The following is a 23,704-nucleotide window of genomic DNA, read 5'->3' on the forward strand; positions in this document are numbered from 1 at the left end:
GTGTTCGGCTTGTATGGGTGCTCTTGAAGGAGTCGGCTTTCGCCTTTCGGTCGGAGTAGGTTACAAGACTGAGCTCTCGCTGCTCTGGACAGCCTGCCTTCTGTTGACTATCTAATATACTTTCATTTAATTGTAACTGTTTGACGAAGTTGCTGAAGTTTCGACTTCAACGTAACTTTCCGAGTACAGTTGGCAATTGAGCGTTCTGCGTACAAGCGGCCTATTGTTGTCCGTCTTGAGCAGTTTTGGCTAAAGTTGACTGTATCGGAGTTACAGTGTGACTTCGCTTGTTAAAATCAATCACTGTATAGTCAGTGATTGTGTAGCGAGCCTTCTTCGTCTCCCTCAGAGGCGCATTTGTGTTGTTAGGAAGTCTTTAGTCTGGAAAACCAGACCAGGGTAATTTGTTTCGGGCTATACTCGCAAAATTATCATCACCACGACGGGAAGTCGAAGCAACCAATAACTACGTGACAATCAAAGCTCAGCAGAGCACGCCTGTTCTCTTCTTTTCTAACGTGGTTCTATCTTGGGTGTTCATTGTCTTGAGGTCTCACTACAGTAGCAGCAACTAATGTTGGGTTGGCTGGGTGTTTCTCTTAAGATTTCAGTTGCAAGGAATTAGCTCCACATACCACTTGGTCATAAATGTCACAATCTAGTCACTTCACCTTCACAGCGTTTGAGTATCCAATTTGACGTATTGTAAATGTTTCATGTGTTCTGTTTATTATTTTGAGTTTAGTCATAATAAATCAAATTGTTATTTTGGACCGAACTTTCATTCTGTTGATCTTTAGAGCAACCCTTTGATTTCTCACTACGGTAATGAAACTTTCCTTTATCAAATTAATTTCTATCAAATTAAATTATTGCAGGTGCCAAACTCTTTTCTACTTCACTGCAGGGTCAATCACAGTCAGTTCGCGTTTCTTCTTAATCCATGTGCAACAGCAAAAGTCGGAGTTAGAAAGGGGGGGGGGGGCTTAAAGCATCATTTCCATATAAAGATTCTAGAAGAATTTAGTGTTAAATACACTGCTAGCCCCGGCACCTCGCAAACTAACCATATAACCGAGCACGTATTCAGTTGTCACACTGCCTCTAGGCGAATGTATAGAGAAACAGTTTATACACTACCACTTGTACAAACTAATTCAAATTTCTGGAACTTTTTTATACCACCTCATACTCCTGTGCGTAAATATCTTCGTATGTAACAGCAGGTAAACGATAACGAGTAGAAAGAATCACGCAAGAGCGGGAGTCTAAAGAGGCTTCACAGTGGTTCGCCCCAGGCAGTCGGCGTTGTCTCCCTTTCTGCGGAGCAGCTGGGAGATTCAGAGGTGGAACTTCTGGCCGCAGAAGAGGCGGTTGTAAATTGCGCCCCTATCACCTGGGCGGCCCCGTGTCAACACGCGACATAAATAACCTGCAGGCCACCTCTGCCCTACATGATTGATGCCGAGCGCGCTATCTGTGGCTCCACGGCGTATAAACCGGCCATCCATCTCGACCGCGACTGCGACCGCGACGGCCGCCGCCTCTTTGGTCGATACCAGAGCTCGATAGCAGAGAGCCTTCCGAGCGACGCCCTCCCTCACTGGCCGCTGTGTCTGCAGCTGTCTTCAGCGCACATGGCGACTGCAGCGGCCGCTGCTCCTTCAACAAACCTTACTCTCCAGCTCGTGTCGTCTCTCTTTTGCCACACTACGTTTTCCACAGCACATAGCGTCGTGTAGCTCTAATACGTGGACATTTTCCCCTCTGTAAGAGTACTATATGTGCATATCGGGTCCAAGTTCTTTGGGTATCGAACATTCGTTGGTCATCGCCTTGCTGACAACATGAGTTTTCAGATCTTGGCCTGTGTGTTTTTCAAGATTTGACAGTGACGCAGTGAGAAGTTGGGTGTGAGAAAGCGAGCTAGTATTGCGAGAGAAAGTAGTCAGAAAATGAAACGTCACGTACTTACATTGAAATTGAGACAAACGTTGTAGGAAGATAAGAGGTGATGGAGCAATAGAAGTAAGTTTATTAATTAAAGAAGCTAAAGTGTAAGACAGTAATAAGAAGTCATTGCCGGCCGCGGTGGTCTCGCGGTTAAGGCGCTCAGTCCGGGACCGCGCGACTGCTACGGTCGCAGGTTCGAATCCTGCCTTGGGCATGGATGTGTGTGATGTCCTTAGGTTAGTTAGGTTTAAGTAGTTCTAAGTTCTAGGGGACTGATGACTACAGATGTTAAGTCCCATAGTGCTCAGAGCCATTTGAACCATTTTGAAGAAGTCATTAAGGAAGCCGCCTTTGTATTTAGATTGCTCAAGAGTTTAGGATTAACAAGCGCGTGTGCACGATGAGATACAGCAGTTGTCGTATAAGCAGTTTTCATAGTGAAATTTCCAGAATGACGGTAACCTGGCACAAACCTGTTGTGGGGACCTTACTGACTGGCCTCCTTCGATTTTCTTCATACTTACAGGCTTTGATGGCTAGCGCCCAGACATCCGTCTCCTGATGCATTACGACGCATTTCTCAAACAGACTCGTAAAACTCACCTATGAATACCTAAAGTTGCGGAGTACTGAGAAATTTAGTTTAGAGTGCTGTAAGAAACCGCCAGTAACTGAGTGCGTAAAAAATACCTGGTTCATTACTATTCTAATCGAGAATTAAGTGTTTCCATTCGCCCTAAGAGCATCTTCTTTTCTTTTTACTTGATTACTATATTTATTATGACATGTAAATGTTAATTAACTAACACTGAATCACAAACTTTTGATAAAACCGCCTTTTTATTATTAATTACTGAACACATGAAAACAATTTATTATTTGATACAAAAATCTGAAAAGCCTTTATATATATATGAGAGAGAGAGAGAGAGAGAGAGAGAGAATGCTTTTCTATTTGTAGAAATTGATATATTTAGATCAATAGTCATACATGTATAAAGTGATTAGTATTATAACTAAAATACACCAGTTTTACTAAAAATTTATGATTCGGTATTCATTATTTGGTGTTCCCGCCTCAAAAAATACAGAATTCAAATAAATGTAAGAGAAATAAGTTTGCTCCTAACAAGAATTGAATTACCAAATGCAAGATTATAGCCTAATGCTCTATGCACTGAGATTCCTCTTTTGATTAATTCTTTAACTGAACTGAATTACAGTGAACTGTAATATATTATAAATATCAATGCATAGGTCAAACCATCGTCAATAGTCCTTCAAATTATTTACATTAAGCAAGGAATTAACAACAATAACAGCGATATGTGACTGAAGTGAATGTATAAGGAGACGCCCTGCTAAACCCGCAGGACAGGGACAGGGACAGGGACAGGGACAGGGACAGGGACAGGGACAGGGACAGGGACAGGGACAGGGACAGGGACAGGGACAGGGACAGGGACAGGGACAGGGACAGGGACAGGGACAGGGACAGGGACAGGGACAGGGACAGGGACAGGGACAGGGACAGGGACAGGGACAGGTAGTTTACATTGTGGAAAGGACCAAAATAAGCGGCTGTCAGCCACACTCGAACGTACAACCTTTTATTTGATCAAACATTACAAGAGCCAAGGAAAATTTTAAATAAAACACAGCATTAATTGTTGGAACTTAATAACTGGCTGAATACGCTCATGCCTTAAGGGCAAGCCCACTTTAATTAAAAATCGGTTGGAAGCCAATAACTTAAGACTCATACCAAAATCAGAATATTTAAGGCAAAAGGCCTTATCTTAAAACAGTTCTTTAATTAGGCTGAAGCCCCAAACAATCTTACACCTTCAAGGCAAAAATAGTGATAATTTAAAAATCGGATAGAAGTCATACAAATACAAACAACAAGAACAAATAAGACAAGGCAGTGTGCACAACGGCGCTCAGAAGTTTCCGAGGGTCGGCGTGGAATTCAAACACTAGCGGTCGCTTAGGTGTGACAGGCATTCGGCCCAACCATTCTCCATCTGACAACAACCTAACCAACAGGCAGACAGTCAGTCAAAGGGACCACCGACAAGATAACTTCCGCTCCACATGATCAGCACACAACAGGGACTTCAGTGGAACAACGTACTGTAGAAAGTACTGGCGCCCACAACCATGCTGACAGCGACAACACGATGAGGAAAATACACTGCCTGAATTTCAGTCAACGGTCAGGGCAGGTAACTGGAACGTTAACGGCCACAAGGCAGAAGATTTCGCTGGTGCACTTCAGTTCAAAATAACCAAGTACAGTTAAACTCCATCAAAGAGTGGCTAAAATTTGCCATCTTGAAAACACACGTTGTTGCTTGTGGGAATTCCCAACAGCCGACAACAAAATCCAGACGACACAATCGTGACTTGCTGGTAGATTAAGTCAAAACTCAACTTTCGTGTCCGGGATCGGTGAGCCAGGGACCTCGTAGCAATGGGAACAGCACCACACACTCCGACCGCACATGGACGCCGTTCAAATGGTTCAAATGGCTCTGAGCACTATGGGACTCAACATCTGTGGTCATCAGTCCCCTAGGACTTATAACTACTTAAACTTAACTAACTTAAGGACATCACACACATCCATGCCCGAGGCAGGATTCGAACCTGCGACCGTAGCAGTCGCGCGGTTCCGGACTGAGCGCCTAGAACCACTAGACCACCGGGACGCAGTCAGTGGCCCCAGCCAAACTACGCGCCGCGGAGATTTCCTCGCTGCTCCACGCCAACCGACCAACTGGTCGCACACAGCATAGCCGAAAACTATAAGCGCCAGGCCAAAGATAGTACAAGGTGTGAATATCGATACACACTGCTGCTGCCACTTGTGGAGAGAGGATAACAGCATAATCGCGATAACCAAAACAAAAATGTTCAAATGTGTAATCTTATGGGACTTAACTGGTAAGGTCATCAGTCCCTGAGCTTACACACAACTTAACCTAAACTATCTTACGGACACCCATGCCCGAGGGAGGACTCGAAAGTCCGTCGGGACAATCGCGATAACTACGGGAGACTAACACAGAATAGCAACCAAGGTTTAATCCAATGCATAACATGAGCCAACCACGGCTTAACCCCCCCCCCCTCAAACTTAACACAGGGAGGAGGTGATTCAACCCCTGAGCTACCTGAACTTAACTTGGCTAAGGTGAACCCAATACTGCTTACCTTAACTGTTCTCTTTGACCAACAGATTTATCGGGCCTAAAACAGGCACGATAGTGCAAGGCCCCATAAAACGAGGAGTAAATTTACTAAGATTCCCGCCACGCACCTGCCTCCCCGGGAAATTGCGGACATAAGCTTGATCCCCTGGCCTGCCCTTAAAGGTTTCTCGACTACGATTACAGCGCTCAGCTTGTTTACAGGGTGAAAAGTGTTTAAACCGACAAACTCTGGGAGGTTGTGGGGGACATCAAAGCAAATATGTCATTTATTCCTATGGGTATTTAAACCGGTGGAGGCCGTATTACGATCTTCAGTTGTAGGCAACTGCTGTCCACCAGTGTAGTAGTGCATTGTCTCTGTTTACTAATGGAGTGATACACCTGGAGTGAGTACACTGACATGCTTGGTGCGTACTACGTAACGCACCGCAACGGACGAGCTGCACAGCGGGTTTATCAACAACAATATCCTAATCGTCGTATCCCGCATCATACGACCTTTCCTGCTGTGTACCAACGTCTGCGTGAGATCGGGTCATTTAGCAGATTACCTGGACAGGGACGCCGTCGCAAAGTAACAACGTTGCAATTTGAGGAAGCTGTCTTGCAGCATGTGGAGCGGGATACTTCAATCAGCACTCGTGCAATTACACATAACATGGGGACGAATCAGACGAATGTAAGAACAGTCCTTCGAGAGCAATTGTTACGTCCATCTCACTTACAGCGTGTCCACAACCTGGAACCAGTTTATTGTCCACCCAGAGCACAGTTCTCGCAGTGGTACCTGGGACACTGAAATGCATTCTACATTTCCATCCTCTGTGTTGTTTACCGATGAAGCAACGTTCGGGTGTGATGGAGTCTTCAACATGCACAATTGGAGTGAGGATAACCCACATGGCTCAGTTACTAACGCTCATCAAGTGCGGTTCTTCGTTAGTGTGTGGGTCGATGTTGTTGGGGACTGTTTAACTAGGCCGTATCTGCTACCTAGACCATTAAATGGCAAGCACTATTACAATTTTCTCGCCAGAGCATTGCCAGAATTGCTGGAAAACGTCCCGCTCCCTACAAGACAACGCATGTGGTTCCAACATGACAGGGCGCCGGCACATTTCACTCGTCGTGTGCGTCGATTCCTGGACCGACGGTTTCCAGAAACGTGGACTGGCAGAGGTGGTCCTGTACCATGGCCTGCTCGATCCCCAGATATGTCCCCTCTGGCCTTTTTTGTTGGTTTAATTAATTTGTCGCCAGAGAAATCTTCCTTTACCGGTTTAAATACTCCTCATAGGAAAAAATGACATTAGGGAAAAATATTTGTTTTGATGTCCCCTACAACTTCCCAGAGTTTGTCGGTTTAAATACTTTTCACCCTGTATTATGGGCTCTGAGTATATTACGCCTGGCGCAGTTCCAGTTTTCCTTGGTAACACGAGCACTAATATCGGCTGGAATAAGATCTTGAATTCCCCACAAGTTCGAAAGAGGGGAATTAACCGGATAGGAAAGAATCAAGGAGGCGGGCATAGCTCGGAAGGCATCATGACTGGCGGTATTAACGGCAAAACTAAACCAGGGAAGACTGGAGTCCCATTTACTAGGCGTTTTCTGCTGATAAATAATCAACGCGGACTTAAGATTTCGGTTAACTCTCTCCGCAAAGGACCCCTGTGGATAATACGGGGTGGTCGTGATATGCTTGACACTTTTCTGAGAACAGAAGGCCTTGAAAGGAGCCGAAAGAAAAGCAGGAGCATTAGCGCTAACAAGCTGCTTGGGTGGGCCAAAAACACTGAAGATATTAGTTAATCGATTAATAGTGGTGGCAGCGGTAATGTTGCGACTTGGGAGGAGCAAAGTAAATCTGGAGAACGCATCGATAATAACTAGTACATATTGATGACCCTTCTTAGTACGAGATAATGGCCCTAAATAATCAATATACAGAGCTTGTGCATAGGACAGGACTCTCGGTCAGAACTCAACAAACCCTGTTGAAGAGCATTCTTGGGTTTGGCTGCATTACACAAGTGACATTGGGATATCATCTCTTTCACATCTCGGTCCATGGAGGGCAAAGTTAAATGCTCCTTGATTTTTTGGAGAGTCTTATGAGTACTTAAATGGCCACACACCAACGAATCATGAAAATATCGAAAAACCGGGCGCACCAAAGTTACAGGCAAACAGATCTTGCACTGCTTAGCATTGCCCACTCTCTTACAGAGAATACCACTGTTAACAACATACTCATCCGACAGCTCTCCTGCCAACACACGTTGCTTAATGGGGGCCCAACCAGGGTCCTGATCCTGATGCTGAGCCACATCTTCAAACAAGAGGGGAATATCACCCAACACCATACAATTAAGACTTGTCTCCCTGTACCTGCCGGTTTCTCTCACTGGGTGTAGTTTCGGCGAACATCCGGCTGAGGACATCCACAAGGATATTTTCAGAGGCCTTCACATGTTTAACTTCAAATTGAAATGCCGAAATGCGTACTGCCCATCTGGCAATATGGCCAGTTTTACGCGGCCTAGCCAACGCCCAGCTCAAAGCCTCATTGTCGGTTTCTAATTGGAAAACCCAATGTTCAAGATAGAAGCAGTACTTCTGTAATGTAAATAAAATGGCCAAAGCCTCGCACTCGTAGACGGAGTACTTAAGTTCGGAATCAGTTAACCGACGAGACGAGTAGGCTAATGGCTGCCTCCGCCCCTCAAACTCCTGGAGGATAACAGCTGAAATACCAGCATTAGAAGCGTCAGTTTGGACAACAAACCTTTTATTAAAATCGGCTTTCTCTGCCTCGTGATGACTGGGTGTTGTGTGATGTCCTTAGGTTAGTTAGGTTTAAGTAGTTCTAAGCTCTAGGGGACTGATGACCATAGATGTTAAGTCCCATAGTACTTAGAACCATTTGAACCATTAAAATCGGCTACCTCAAGAACCGGAGGATTGGCTATTGGTGCCTTAATATGCTCAATGGCAGCCTCCTGGGCAGATCCCCATTCAAAATGCGCGCCCTTCTGGCGTAACTGATTTAAGGGTGCCGCCAAGAGCAAAATTGGGAACGAAACGACTAAAGTAATTTGCAATACTTATGAATTTAGCAACTCCCCGCTTATCAGTCGGCGGAGGTAAAGTCCGTTAGGCTTTAGTTTGCTCTTAGTCAATGCAAATACTCTGATCCGACGCTATATGACCTAAGAAAGATACCTGCTGTTTGGCTAGCGTCATCTTACTAGGCTTAACGGTCAGCCCGGCTCCCTGTAATATCAAAAGAACATGCTGGATATGCTCTAAATGATCCTCAAACTAACGACTATAGACAACCAAGTCGTCCAAATAATTATACACACAGACTAACTTCAAGTCGCCAAGGATATTACCCAACAAACGAGTAAGCACGGCCGCTCCAGTTGCTAGCCCAAAAGGAAGTCTGCTAAACTCAAACAAGTTCCAATCAGTACAAAATTCGGTAACATGTTTACATTCTTCAGCCAATGGAATCTGATAATAGGCCTGATTCAAATCAAGGACTGCAAACCATTTATCCCCGGCAAACCAAGTAAAAGAATTATGCAGATCAGGTAGGGGTAGCGATTCAGGGACAACCTTAGCGTTTAAACGGCGGTAGTCAACCACAGGTCTGAAATCATGCCCCTGATCTTTAGGTACAAGAAATATTGGGGAAGCATAAGCAGATGTAGAAGGCCTAATCACTCCTTGTTGGAGCATCTGAGATATTTTAGCCTCGAGTATCTTCACCTTAGGGGGTGAGAGGTGGTATGGGGACTGCTCAACCGGAATATTGTCGGACAGACGGATATGATAATCAAGAACGTTAGTCACACCCAAATTATCACTAAGGAGCTGTGGAAAACTGTGCAACAAATCGTGTAATTGAGAAGCCTGATGTGGCAAGAGATGGGCCAGATCAAATTCATTACCTACGGCCCCAACGGCCAACGCCCCGACAGTTGGATGCACCATAGATTTAGCGCATTCGCAAAGGCCAAACTTCTCTTCAGGAGCGAACTTAAAGGAAAAGGTGTGTCCGGAATAATCCAAGACCAATCCGGTTTTATTGATGAAATCACACCCCAAAATTAGATTAACGGGCAGTTCCTTAACCAAGGCTAAGGACACAGCCCAGGAAAAATCGTCGACTGATATACTCCCCCAGACCCAACCATGCAGAGGCAACACCTGGCCATTGGCCACCCGACATCTCTGCACCGGCGAAGGGACCGACCGAAGTTTCGTCAGATGCCCAAATTCCAAAAACCACTAGAAACTCAATAATGAAAAGGAACTACCAGAATCCAAAAGAGCACAAACCGGCTCGCCACCTACTTGAGAACAAACGCAAGCAAGGGGGGTGATGAGAGAGCGACCACTCGAGTACACCAAGGTCTGAAAGCTCGAACCCGAGTTCGCGGCCCAACCCGGCGTCATCTATTGCTTCAGGGTGCATGAGGCTGAACACGAGAGTGCACCAAATGAGCAGTACTGCCGCACCTGAAACAACGCCGGGGTTCCCTTTCGATAACTTCAGCGGATGTAGATACTCCGGAATCAGCGCCGACGTCCTGCCCCTTAACCTCGAGACGTACATGGTTGTCAAGTGGTAATGCGGATGCTGCTACGACCATGTCATGGAGATCTTCCCAGCTTGAAGGCTCCTCAAAGAAAACAAAATGCGACTTATCCGCCACACGCATTCCCCTAGGAACGATAGAGACCAATTCTTGTTCAGGTAAATCAATTAGCAAGGCCAAAGAGGCTGCCTGAACTCTATCGACATACTGATGTAACTGCTCCTCATCCCACTGCACTTCCAAATGTAACGACACTCAAGCTGTTTACGAACCCCAGTGGTCAACATTTGCCTAATCACAAGCTCCCTTAATTGCTGCAAAGAAAACCCCTCCGCCATGGCTCGCGAGAGGAGGTTCAGAAACTCTCCTCTAGCTAACGGGTACAACAACGACAAAATTAATTGGTGTGGAATGCGAAAGGCGGCCGCGTGTTGTTCTAGGCGAACCAAAAACCACAATTTTTCCACCTGATCGAGTCGTTCCATAACCAATTCAGTAATATTTCGGAAGAAATAGGCCAGAGGATTAGGCAACTTGGCAAACACAGCATCTAACTTGACAGAGGATGTAACAGTACCACCCCCAGGCTGGGTCTCACCCTCTCCCTGACAGCGCAAGTCCCTATATTCAACCCTCCTCCCATCCAACTCAAAACACGTAAGCTTAAATTGTAATGTGCTCACCAAAGTTCCCAACTCAATGGTTAATTTTTTGTAATGATCTTCCAAATCTAACGTGCTTAAATCCGCTATCCAATTAGTTAAATGCATTAATTGTGCCCGCACCCTATGCAGCTGACTGCCACTAGGTTGGGTTCCCCCCAAAAGACAAACAGTGTCCTCAAGGTCATTAATTACCTCAAACAAAAATTCAGTTGCCTCTCCTGTCTCACTCACCACCGCCGACGTGACGTCAACCAGCTGAAGAACAGCAGCGCGCAAACAGGCTACCAATTCCGGAACACTGCCCTCAATCGGTTGGCGCCGTATTTCCAACTCATAAACAAGGTGGTCCTTTCTGAGCAGGCCGATCCCCGGACACTGTCTGACCGCCATCACGATAAGCACCTGAAACAAATAACAGCCAAAACAATATGGTGCACAGAACACAAACGAAACAAGAGTGAAACTGACAGCAACTAGAATAGCAAGCACAAGCGTAACCACGCTCTGCTACCAGTGATACGCCCTGCTAAACCCACAGGACAGGTCAGGTAGTTTAAATTATGGAAAGCGGCCAAAATAAGCGGCTGTCAGTTACACTCGAACATACAACTTTAGTTATTTGACCAAACATTACAAGAACCACGAAAATTTTTAAATAAAACACAGCATTAATTTTTGGAACTTATTAACCGGATGAATATGCCATACAATCTCATACCTTAAGGGCAAGCCCACTCTAATTAAAAATCGGCTAGATACCAATAACTTAAGACTCAAACCAAAATCAGAATTTTTAAAAGCCAAAAGGCCTTATCTTAAAACAGTTATTTAATTAGGCTGAAGGCCCAAACAATCTTACACCTTAAGGGCAAAACAACCTTAATTTAAAAATCGGCTAGAAGCCATACAAATACAAACAACAAGAACAAATAAGAAAAGGCAGTACACACAATGGCGCTCAGAAGTTTCCGAGGGTCGGCCTGGAATTCAAACACTAACGCTCACTTAGGTGAGACAGACAGTCGGCCCAACCATTTTCGATCCGACAGACAGTGAATGGGCCCACCAATAAGATAACTTACACTCCACCCGGCTAGCACACAACAGGGAGTTCAATGGAACAATGTAGAAAGTATTGGCGCCCACAACCAATTATACACTGAGCTGTCAAACAACACAATGAGGAAAATACATCAACGGCCAGGGCAGATAACTGGAAAGTTAACGGCCACAAGGCAGAAGATTTCGCTGGTGCACTTCAATTCAAAATAACCAAGTACAGTTAAATTCCACGGACCTCATAGCGATGGAAACAGCCCCACACAGTCCGACCGCATGTAGACGCCGCGAGCGGCCCCAGCCAAACTACGCGCCGCTGAGATTTCCTCGCTGCTCCACGCCAACCGACGAACTGGTCGCACACAGTACAGCCGAAAACTATAAGCGCCAGGCCAAAGACAGTACAAGGTGCGAATATCGATACACACCGCTGATGCCACTCGCGGAGAGAGAGGATAACGGCATAATCGTGATAACTGCGAGAGACTAACACCAAGGTTTAATCCAACGCATAACATGGGCCAGCCATTGCTCATATACCTCGACTGGTTATGACGTGACCAAGATACTGCAACTCAGGTTTAAAAAAAAAAAAATCACACTTGTCCGATCTACACTTTAGTCCTGCATCGGATAACACATGAAACAAAGCACCCAAATTTACAATATGATCTGCAGGTGTACGACCTGCTATGACAATATCGTCCTAATAGTTTGAATGGTTTGGCCCTTGAGCTGTCAACTGTTCCAAATAACGTTGGAAAATGGCGGGTGCGGAAGCACTGCCAAAAGGCAAACGCAAATATTTAAACAAACCCAAATGAGTATTCACTACCCACTTTTTGAGGTTCTTCATCGAGTGGAACTTGAAGATACCCATCGCGCAAATCTGTTTTGGTAAAGTAGCGACCAGCGCCTAATCTGTCCATGAGATCCTCTGGGCGTGGCAATGGGCAAGTATCAATCACAGATTGTGGGTTGACCGTAGACTTAAAGTAAACACAGGGGCAAATGCGACCTGAAGGTTTCGTGAGAAAAACCAATAGACTTCCCCACTAACTAGCTTGTATGCGCTCAATAGCTCCACTATCTTCCAATTCTTTTATGTTCAAAAGCGGCATTGTCCGGTAATGCAGTGGGAACTGTTCTGCGCCGGAAAAATTTCGCCTGAATATTGTCTTTCAGATTAATATGTGCAATAAAATTGTTAGCCTTGCCTAAACCTTAAGAAAAGAGTTCCAGGAATTCTTTTACCAAGCTAGGTACACTGTCTTTTGCATGGAATACAGACAGTGACAACACATTGTCCTGAATGTTAAAACCAAACAATTCAAATGAATCAAGACCAAATACATTCACTGTAGCACTGTAAAAGTCACTATTCACATATGTGAGCGATACATGGCAGGAAAAGTACATTTTTCGTGAACGGGAATGTCTTGTCCAGCATAAGCCGTCATGTGCGTGCTAGTTTTAGACAGGCGTGGGGAGCCTAATATTTCATATGTGTGACGATTCAGCAATGCAACAGAGGCACCCACGTCCAGCTTAAATTTTACATGTTTTTCACAAAGAAGCAACTGAACAAAAAGCTATTTGGATTGGCGTAGCATTGAAGAAACAGCTCGCTTACTAGTTTTGCTAATGCCTGTTGTCTTCGAATGTACTGCATTAATGAGATGGGCCTTATGACTAGATTTTTGTGAGTGGGCCTAATTCTTATGTTTGTTCATTGCAAACATATGGATTGTACATGTTCTTTCTTGCCACTAGCATAACACCGTGCTAGTCGGGAGGGGTAGTTCAAATGTTCAAATGTGTGTGAAATCTCATAGGACTTAACTGCTAAGGTCATCAGTCCCTAAGTTTACACACTACTTAACCTAAATTAGCCGAGGACAAAAACACACACATGCCCGAGGGAAGGACTTGAACCTCTGCCGGGACCAGCCGCACAGTCCAGAATATGACATTATTTTGTTCGCCTGGGTACCCGCCCATTTAGCGAGCTGCTTATGTGGTGTGGAGAGTTGTTTACGCAATGTGGCGAGTGCAACATGCTGCTGCCGAATGGACCAGGAGAAAACAAGGGACTCGACCTGACAAATTGCTGGCTGCTCAAATTTATCGGTCAACACGTTACCTGAATCGTACTGACGTAGTATTTGCACTACTTTCTCAAATGATGGATCAGAATGTGTCAAAATCCGTTCTCTGAATTCGACATCAGTTACATTGTACACAATCGCATCACGCAACATAACATCTGAATATAAAGCACCGCAGGCATTTTGGATTTGCATTTCCTCGTCATACCCTGCAAATCTGTTACCCACTCGTGATATGTTTACTCTGACCGTTTTTTTGCAATTAGAGAATTGATATCTAGCTCCTACCACATTCTGTAGTTAGTTAGCGAATCTACAACCTGATCATACGAAAGTTCACTCAGAGTGGTGTTAGCGAATTACTTCTGTAGGAGGTGGAACACTTCACTACCTATCGTAGACAAGAAGTAGGGGAGTTTCACAGTACCTGGTATGTTGTGAGCAATTACATGAGCTTCAGATTGTTGCAACCACTCGAGCCATTCCTCTTAGTGTTCATGAAACTGTCGAAAAGGCAATATAGCACTTGGAATAGCTGTTGCTTGTCCCGTTGGGCGTACAGTGTTGGCCAGTAGGTGCTGCACCGTCTACAGCAGTGTAGATATTTACTGGGTCTGGAACTGAAACATCTGTATTAGCTGCGTTAAATCAAACGCTGGCAGCTGTGGCGCCTGAGCACAGAGAGGGGAGGGGGGAGGGGGGGATAGGAGGGGTTGGCATGTTGGAAGAGACAAAGGTAAGTAACAGACAAGGCAAGCAAGAAAAATAAGTACAAAAGCGAAGAAAATTTCTGCAACTCCCACCTGAAAACACTGATTAGCAAAAGCAAGATAAGAGACAAGTAAAGCAAGTAAACGCCCCTGCAAAGAAACGACAAGAGAGAATGAAGGGGGCAGCAAAACACAGAAGAAAATTTCGTGTTCGCCAAGCACTGGGTTGTTCTTAAACTCGTCGCCAATGTAATATCCTGCCCAGTCGTCTAATATAGGGTGTAGAAAGCTGTTTTCTCGGATCTCTAGACAGCAATTCAAGCAAATCGTATTAATGGAATTTATTACAGTAAGTTAAATTGACAATACTTAACTTTGCATATTCACAAAGGTGAGTCCCAAGCAAATGGCGACATACAAATAATCAATGTCCTTCGGTATATACAATTTCAATGTAAGTAAAACAATTCACTTCATAAGTCACTGCCGTAGCGTTTATACGACGGCTTCTCTTCTACTGCGCCAACAACGAAGCGGAGTGGCGCTTATATTCTCATCGTGTAGATTCCGTTCATGTCTTGATGTCGTCCTATTGGCTGACGTCGTGTCACAGCCCTCTCTGCTCTTTCGTTCTCGATCGTCGTGTCGGCGCTCGTCGTTACGCCGGAACACATTCCGTTTCATATCGCTTTGCAACGTTACACCAAGATATTTAATGGATGTGACCTTGCAGATCAGCACACTACTAATGCTGTATTCGAAAGTGACAGGATTATTTTTCCTACTCATCCGCATTAACTTTAATTTTTCTACATTTATAGCAAGTTGCCATTCACGACACCACCCCTCCTTCTCCCAGAGCAGTTTTCCTCCTTCCCTCTTTCCCTAAATCGCTCCAGGCAAATGCCGGGATGGTTCCTCTGAAAGGGCACGGCCGACTTCCTTTCCTGTCCTTCCCTAATCCGATGAGACCGATGACCTCGCTGTTTGGTCTCTTCCCCCCAAAACCAACCAACCAACCAACCTCCTTACCTCCCTTAGTCCCTGCACTCCCTCCTCGACTGTTTTCCTCACCTGTCCCTTCCCTCCCTGGCCCTCCTTCGGCGTGCCCCCACCTCATGCTTCTCCCCTCCTCCTCGCCTCCTTTTCCCCTTTTCCTTTTTCCCTTGTCTCCCCCCCCCCCTCCCACCCAGCGGGACTTTTATGCTCTGGCCATAATTTACCTGGTGCCTTTTAAAATAGTGTGTGTTTTTTGTATAAGGTACTTCTTTTTAAATTTTTATCTCCTATTTACAGTCACTGCTTTGTATTCCTTCTTTTCTTCTGTTCTGCCATTTTTGTTTCTATATTCCGCCATGTTTTCTTCTTTATATTGTTTTACATGTCTTCCTGACTATTTATGTCTCTCGGTTGAGGAGCAGCGCTTATGTTGCTGCCAGCCCACCCCTGATGGGGAATGTAAATTGCAATAAAGGAAAATAAAATCAGGACACCAATTGCAAATACGGTCTAAGTCGTTCTGTATCCTCATACAGTCACTCAACGACGACAACTTGCCATACACCATTGTGTCATCAGCAAACACCCTGTCTGTCAAATCATTTATGTATATAAAGAATAAGAGCGGTCCTATCACATTTCCCTGGGCACTCCTGAGGAGACCCTTGCCTCTGATGAACACTCGTCAGGGAAACCAACGTACTCAGTTCTGTGTTAAATAAAAAACCTTCGAGTCACTCACTTATCTCAGAACATAATCTGCAGGCTCAGACCTTCATCGTCTGCAGTGGGGCACCATGTCAAACTCCTTCCAGAAATATAGGAATATGGAATCATCTTGTAGCCTCCATCCATAGCTGTAGCAAGCTGAGCTTCACACGAGGGATGTTACGGATATTGACATTCTTTCAGCTTTCTTATGAATAGGGATCACCTGCGCGTTTTTCCAATCGCTTGGAACATTGCGCTGGGAGAGACTGCGATAAATGCAAGCTATGTAAGAGGCTGAAACTGGAGCGAAATCGAATTGAGATTTGATGTGAATCTGGCGATTTATTTGTTTTCAACTCTTTGAGTTGCTTCTCTACGCCAGGGATGCCTATCCCCATGTCCTCCCTGCAGGAGTCTGTGCGACAGCCAGTGCGGTTTTCAGTATTCAGAGAAGAGGCCCCGTTGCATATAGTGAAGCAGACGAAGGGAAACTCTGACGGAGGGCCCTTTATAACTATCTGCTCCAAACTATTGTCATCAAATCCGCATTAATGTGTGCATTTCGTACACATACGTTAATGATTTCGGTGAGCTTCCTATCAAATACCATTTTTATCCATGACTCTTTAAAGGTAGTCAACTTCTGCTCTGTCGTACGCTTCTTGGAAATCGAGAAATACAACAGGCGAAGTAGCGAGTGTAACATGGACCAAGTCTCCGCAGTCTGCCAATATGTCAGTCATTTTACGACCGCTGATTTTTGGTAGTGTCCCAAGACTTCTAACACTTCAGTTTTTAGTCGACTGTTATTGACTCTCCAGAATATTTTGTCGTCAGTCACATATTATTGGCTGCAGTATTTTTGGTTTACTTTGGGATTAGCACCATGAATTCCACATCTTGTACTCTGCCTCGCAGGATTTCATTGTTACAGTTTTTCTAGGGTTTCCCATGTGAATCCCAGAATTCACTATGAACTTCCTCCAGAAAACCGACGATTTGTGCCTTGGAACCTTTCACAGTGAATCATAAATATCATCCGTAGTATGTGAAGCTAGTACACTTCTATTACGCTCTACTGAGAATCTAACCATCAAATTCACGTATACAAGCCTAATACTTACGCATTCAGCTATCTACCCACAGCTGGCCGGTGTGGCCGAGCGGTTCTAGGCGCTTCAAACTGGAACCGCGCGATCGCTACGGTCGCAGGTTCGAATCCTGCCTCGGGCATGGATGTGTGTGATGTCCTTAGGTTAGTTAGGTTTAAATAGTTCTAAGTTCCAGGGGACTGATGACCTTAGATGTTAAGTTCCATAGTGCTCAGAGCCATCTGAACCATTTATCTACCCACGTTACTGCTGCTTCTGTACACGCCACCTGTGTATAGGTCACGTAAGGACAGTATTTTGAACATATGTGTGTACGAAGGCGTGCTTTTTTGGCTATGCGTTGCGAGTTCACCCACGTTGACAACTGCGCTACACACAACTACGCACGGCAAACGATTTTTGTTTGAAAAAGATGATGTATCCACGTCAGTTATAGATGCACTTCAGAATGAGCCGCGCTCGAAACTAGTAGCCTTGTGGGACGATCGAGACTGTGTACCCCTCCCACAAAAAATTAATAGCGAGAGGCTATGGAAGCTTACTCTTTCTCGGAATAGAATATTCTGTCCCCGGTGAATTGCACCGCAACAGCTGATATCTGAATGTTTCTAATAGTTTGTTATTATTCCGGTATTCTTCTTTATCTTACAGTGCGAAGCAGATCTCCATTTCTCATGGCTTTGGCCCTTCTATTTTACATTTTCTATTTTCAATTTCATACCTGCCCAGGTCATACAGACATATATAAACAAAAAAGCAGTTATAATCTTAGGTGCTGCGGATACCATCAATTTCGAGTCTTTTACTATTCATAATATTTTCAGAAATAAATAGTCTACTAAGTAATAATGTAATTCTCGCACTTAATGGTCTTGCGATTATGATGTGGAACTACTAATATGCATGGCACTTGAAATAAATAATGACAACAACGAACAGCAATGTAACAATCGATAGTTTCGACTTTCTCTTGCTATTCAAAGCTCGTGAGTCATTTATGAACAATTTTACAAAAGCAGTAATAGTTTAAATTATATAATGCTTAAAATAATACCAATAATTGACTCAGAAATTTCGCAATAAATTATAACTACGAGGGCATGGTGAAAAGTAATGCCTCTGAATTTTTTGTTTGTAAATTCTTAAAGCTTTTAAAACAAAACAAACGTTATTAACATTATACACCTTTATTCTTCACGTCAACATTTTTATTTCTAAACACTGTCATCCAGGCAACAAAAACATTTCTCCGAATGAGAGATACTGTTGCTGTAGAATGTTTTACTTCGTTGATGGAGGCACAATGTCACCTCTGCTTGTACCGCGTCATCAGTATCAAAGTGAAGTCCTCGAAGGTGTTTAAGTTTTGGAAATAGATGGAAATCGTGTGGTGCCAAGTCGGGACTGTATGGCGAATGATCGATGACAGTGAACCCAAGTCGTCGGACTGTTTCAGATGTCGCAGCGCTCGTGTGTTGTCTAGCGTTGTCACGCTGAAGGAGACGATGCTCCATGTGTGGAAGAAGTTTCCTGCGGTTATAAATTTTATTGCAGTACACTGTTTCTAACGCACCGTCATACACTGATGAGCCACAACATAATGACCACCTGCTTAGTAACTTGTTTGTCTGTCTTTGGAACGATTCTGCGTATTAGGGTTCAAATGGTTCAAATGGCTCTGAGCACTACGGGACTTAACTGCTGTGGTCATCAGTCCCCTAGAACTTAGAACTACTTTAACCTAACTAACCTAAGGACAGCACACACATCCATGCCCGAGGCAGGATTCGAACCTGCGACCGGAGCGGTCACGCGGTGCCAGACTGAAGCGCCTAGACCGCACGGCCACACCGGCCGGCGCGTATTAGGGATCCGACAGTGTGTTAATAGGTTTGTTGAGGTATGTGGCATTAGATGTCTACGTACAGGTCGTGTAATTAGCGTAAATACCGTGCCGCTGAGCCAGCCGCGGTAGCCAAGCGATTCTAGGTGCTTAGTTCGGAACTGCAGCGACCACTACGGTCGCAGGTTCGAATCTTGCCTCGGACATGGTTGTGTGTGATGTCCTTAGGTTAGTTAGGTTTAAGTAATTCTAAAGTTCTAGGGGACTGATGACCTCAGATGTTGTCCCATAGTGCTCAGAGCCATTTGAACCATTTTAACCGGCCGCTGATTTGCGTACGCAGTGATGGCATCCGATAGCGACCAAGATGGGTTCCTAAGGATTTACATCAGACGATTTGGTCGCCGAGACATCAACGTGAGTTCACTATAATACTCCTCAAACCACTGTAGCACGGTTCTAGCGCCAAGACATGAAGAATTGAAAGATGACATCGCCGTCGTGGGAGACATCAAGCAATAAGGGATGCAGGTGGTTTTCAGCTGTCAGCATGTCTTCGATTACTACGACATATTCCATGCAAGAATGTCTCCCATAGCATAATACTGCTCCCACCAGCCTGCGTCCGTGGCGCGCTGCACTTTTCGAGCCGCCCATCATCTCGATGATGGCATGCGTGGAGATGACTAGCGACCTAGTGTACCAGAAATGTGATTCACCCGAAGAGCCGACAGGTTTCCACTGATCGACGGTCGAATCCAATGGCCCCGTGCCCACTGCGGTCATAATTGACTATGACATTGGGTCATCATGTGAACAAGCAGGGATGGTCTGCTGCGGAGCTCCATGTTCAACATTGTACGATGAAGTTGCGCCAGTTTTGTGTTCTTTGGGCAGAGATGCCACAGATCACCATATATCCTATTTGACAGAGAAGACAAGCCTCCGAACCCCATGTTGTGCGAAGAGTCATGGACGTCTAATCGTTTAGCGCCTCTTGGTTGTTTCACTATCTTACCTCTTTCCGTAGATGCCCACGACTGTAACACGTGACCATTCGACCGGCTTCGCCGTTTTCTAGATACTCGGTCATGGGCTCTGCGTAATAATAATCTGCCCTTTGTCAAAGTCGCCTTTTTCAATGGATTTCCCCATCTGCAGCCCATTTCTTCGCTAGGGCGGTCCCCCGTCCGTGTCTGCTCCGAGTAAATACTTTTGTTATATCGTCATGTCTCCGCAATGCCACCAGGCGACATCCAAAGTCGCGGTGGGCTGCGGTCATAATATTTTGGCCTAACAGTGTAGTTACGTTACACACCGCCATGTTACACGCTGCAATACGGAGCCCTCTAGTGGCAGAAGCTTGCAGTTTGCGTCAGCGAAACAAGAAGTCGATCAAGTAATATTCGTCACGTGTAAAAAGTTCATCAACCGTTACTGAGAAGAGAATAAAAAATTTGGAGACATTACTTTTCAGCTCGCCTTACTGCAAGTAAATATTTATATATGTACAAGTGTCTTATATCAAAACAGAGAGCAATTTCGTGCTGATTTACGCCATGTACTTGGTTCTTATGTCGCGCACCAAACCAAATTACAGTCGATTTAATTGGAGGCTTGTCTTAATCAACCTACAAAATATTTAATCTGGCACAGTAATATTTTACATATCTAAGCACAAATACATTCGGGGAAAGAGTAAAGGTGTCGGTTAATACAGGCTCACTTCCTGATATGCGTGTCTGTCGAGTAAATTTAGTTCTGAATTGTGTAGTAGTTTGATTGAAGCAAATCGTTGTTACTCTGATCCATTTAAGTTCCAGACAATCAGTATGTGTTCACTCTGCAGTTCACCTCCTATTTAACACACAGTTTGTGATTGCTGCTTGAAAGTGTTTTTGCAATTACTGTATATAAACAAAGAAATCGGTAAAAAACTATGCTTCACTCAGTTAGTCGTGCAATGCTGCATTGTATTTGTGACGTCGAGACACAAAATCTGATGTCCTCATTTATTACGTAGGTCCATCAGATTCATTTTTTATATCTCTCTTTGTGATATTGGAGAGCCCGCCTTTGTACCGAAGTCCCCTGCTGTGGGAGGCTTATGAAAATCCACCTCGCTGCTGCGTTAGACTCCGAGGCCACGGCAGGAGCCAGCAAGGTCCGTAAATTCACCACACCACTTCACGATCATAGCAACATCAGCGGTGGAGGGTCACGGTTCTACACCATCGAAAGGTCCAAAGTGACCAGTGTGCTCCATTGAAGGATGTCTAAAATTTTGTCCTTTGAGTGTATTCTCTGTAGCTGTACTCTAACACTTTATGCAAATGCGTGTGGTCTTAATTGTGAACAGAATATGTAAATCAACCAATTGTTGCAGTTATTGTCATCCAGTGGTCTGCACCCCACAGCTCTTGACAACACCTATTATTGAATTTTTGTGAATCTGATGTGGAATATCAACAGACAAGAAAAAATTGTTTTACTTTATGGGAAAGTTTGGTGTTACTTTTTGCCAATTTCGGCGTTATTTTTTGCCGACTTCGGTGTAATTTTTTCTAAATTTTGATGTTATTTTTTACCAATTTCAATATTGTTTTTTGATAATTTTGGTATTGTTATTTGCCATTTTTTTCAATTTCGGTACTATTTTTTGCTAATTTCACTGCTACTTTTGCCAACTTCAGTGGTTTTTTTTTTCTCTTTTCGTATTATTTCTTCCCAATTTGGGTTTTACTTCTTTCCAATTTTGTTGTTATTTCCTTCAAATTTCGGTGATATTTTTTGCCAATCTTGGCGTTATTTCGTTGCCAAATTCAGTGTTTTATCGTCAAATTCGGTGTTGTTTCTCGCAAAATCCGGTGTCACTTTTTTGCAGAATTCAGTGGTTTTTTTTATTTTTCCAGATTCGGCATTTTGCTTTTACAAAATTCACTGGTATCTTTGATGTCACGTCAACGTCCGTTAAGTGAGAAATGAAACGTCATTTTAAGATTGAACATGAGTTCATCCTTGAGGAAAAAAATAAGGCAACATTCTACTTCAACCTTCAATAACTATTACGAATATTGGTAAGCTCTCGTCCTCAGGTTTATAAACTTTTTATACGGGAAAATTACAAATTTCACGATATCTCGTAATAATCACTGATTTTGGATTATTTCGCTACAAACCGCCAATTTCGCTCTATTTTTTGCGTTACCATTTTTGCGAAATTTTTTCCCTAGTAATATCAGAATGATAGCGTGTGTCAACTCCACGTCTACTCGTTCCAGTAAAATTCGAGACGAGCCGGAAGGCTATTACTCCACCCTCACTTCCAACCGTCTTTCTGCTGTACCCACAGACAGGAGGACAACATCTGTAGGCCTTTATAAATTTATATAAGTACGGAACCCTAAACGATGAATGAGCATAGTGACTCATTCAGTCACTTGGTGTGATGATACCGCGATCGATGTGCTTGCCAGTAAGTTGTTTATCAGCATGCGCTAGCTCCCGAGCCTTAGCTTCTAGAATTTTATATTGTCTACTGCCTTTACGGGCGGACAGAGCACGCGCGACGATGTGGGTCAGTAGCGAGTGAGCGAAGGCACTAGGGGACAGAGTCAGTTGAGTGAACATGTATTGAAAGAGTCGACAGACAGGAATACGTGAACTGAGACAGAAAGTTTTCAAAACTCTATTAAGGGGAGTGTTTGATTGAAACAGGAACAATAAATCGTCCGTGGCTTTCTTAGAAAGTCAGATTTTTTTGTATTTGTCAGCTTCATAAAGGCGAATGAGTGTAACCCGTTAAGTGTATTTCTGTTGTTGAAAGCTGAATAAACATCATTAAAGGATATCATCTTTCATTGGAGAAGAACATTACCAATTTTTATGTTTAATTTTGCAGCAAATGATAACAGACGTGTCAACAACAATTAGGTTACAGTTTAATTTTCCATCTGATTGCGGCTTCTGCAATTCTCCTTATCAAAGGTCGAACAGCAAATCCTTAGGAACACGGTCCTATCAGTTAAAATTTCTCGAAGAGAGATTACGTTGGGTAAGTACACGGACGGAAGTGGAGAGACTTGCTCCATGAAGTAACTGTCCACGTTTGTCAGGTTTTGTGGAGGTGTTCGTCACATAATGCGTAATAAATGACTAAACTTTAATTCCTCCGGAACTGACGTCCATTATCAACGTCAGTATGAGGTGTGGCCCCATGAGCAAGAATACACGTTTGTATTCATTGTGCCATGGAAACAAATAGCCTCCAAATATTATCTTGAGGAATTTCTTACCGTGCCTGAAACACATCTATCAGTTCATTGAGACTACTGGCTGGATCTTTTATGAAAGCATACATCTTTCTACTGCATACCAGATATGCTTAAAGCAGCAAATCAGGGGAACGGGTAGGCTAGTTAAGTTTAAGTACATTCCTCAGTGTTACAGTGGAGGATCTTGGATTATCCTCCTGAAAAACGCCAATTCGTCCCCTGGTGATGGGGACTATGGCACCAGGTTACGCCACTCGTAGCACTTACAGGTGAGCTTTCAGCCTCATTCCAGAAATTATCGAAACAGTCCTGTCATCCTATCCACTAGCTCCGCACACCATGATTCAAGGTGTTCTGTATCTACATCTACTCAGTACAAAGCAATCCACCTGACGGCGTGTGGCGAAGGTTACTTCTGGTGCCATTAACCGATTCTTCG

Source organism: Schistocerca nitens, chromosome 4 (assembly GCF_023898315.1).
Source record: "Schistocerca nitens isolate TAMUIC-IGC-003100 chromosome 4, iqSchNite1.1, whole genome shotgun sequence".
NCBI classification, from domain to species: Eukaryota; Metazoa; Arthropoda; class Insecta; order Orthoptera; family Acrididae; genus Schistocerca; species Schistocerca nitens.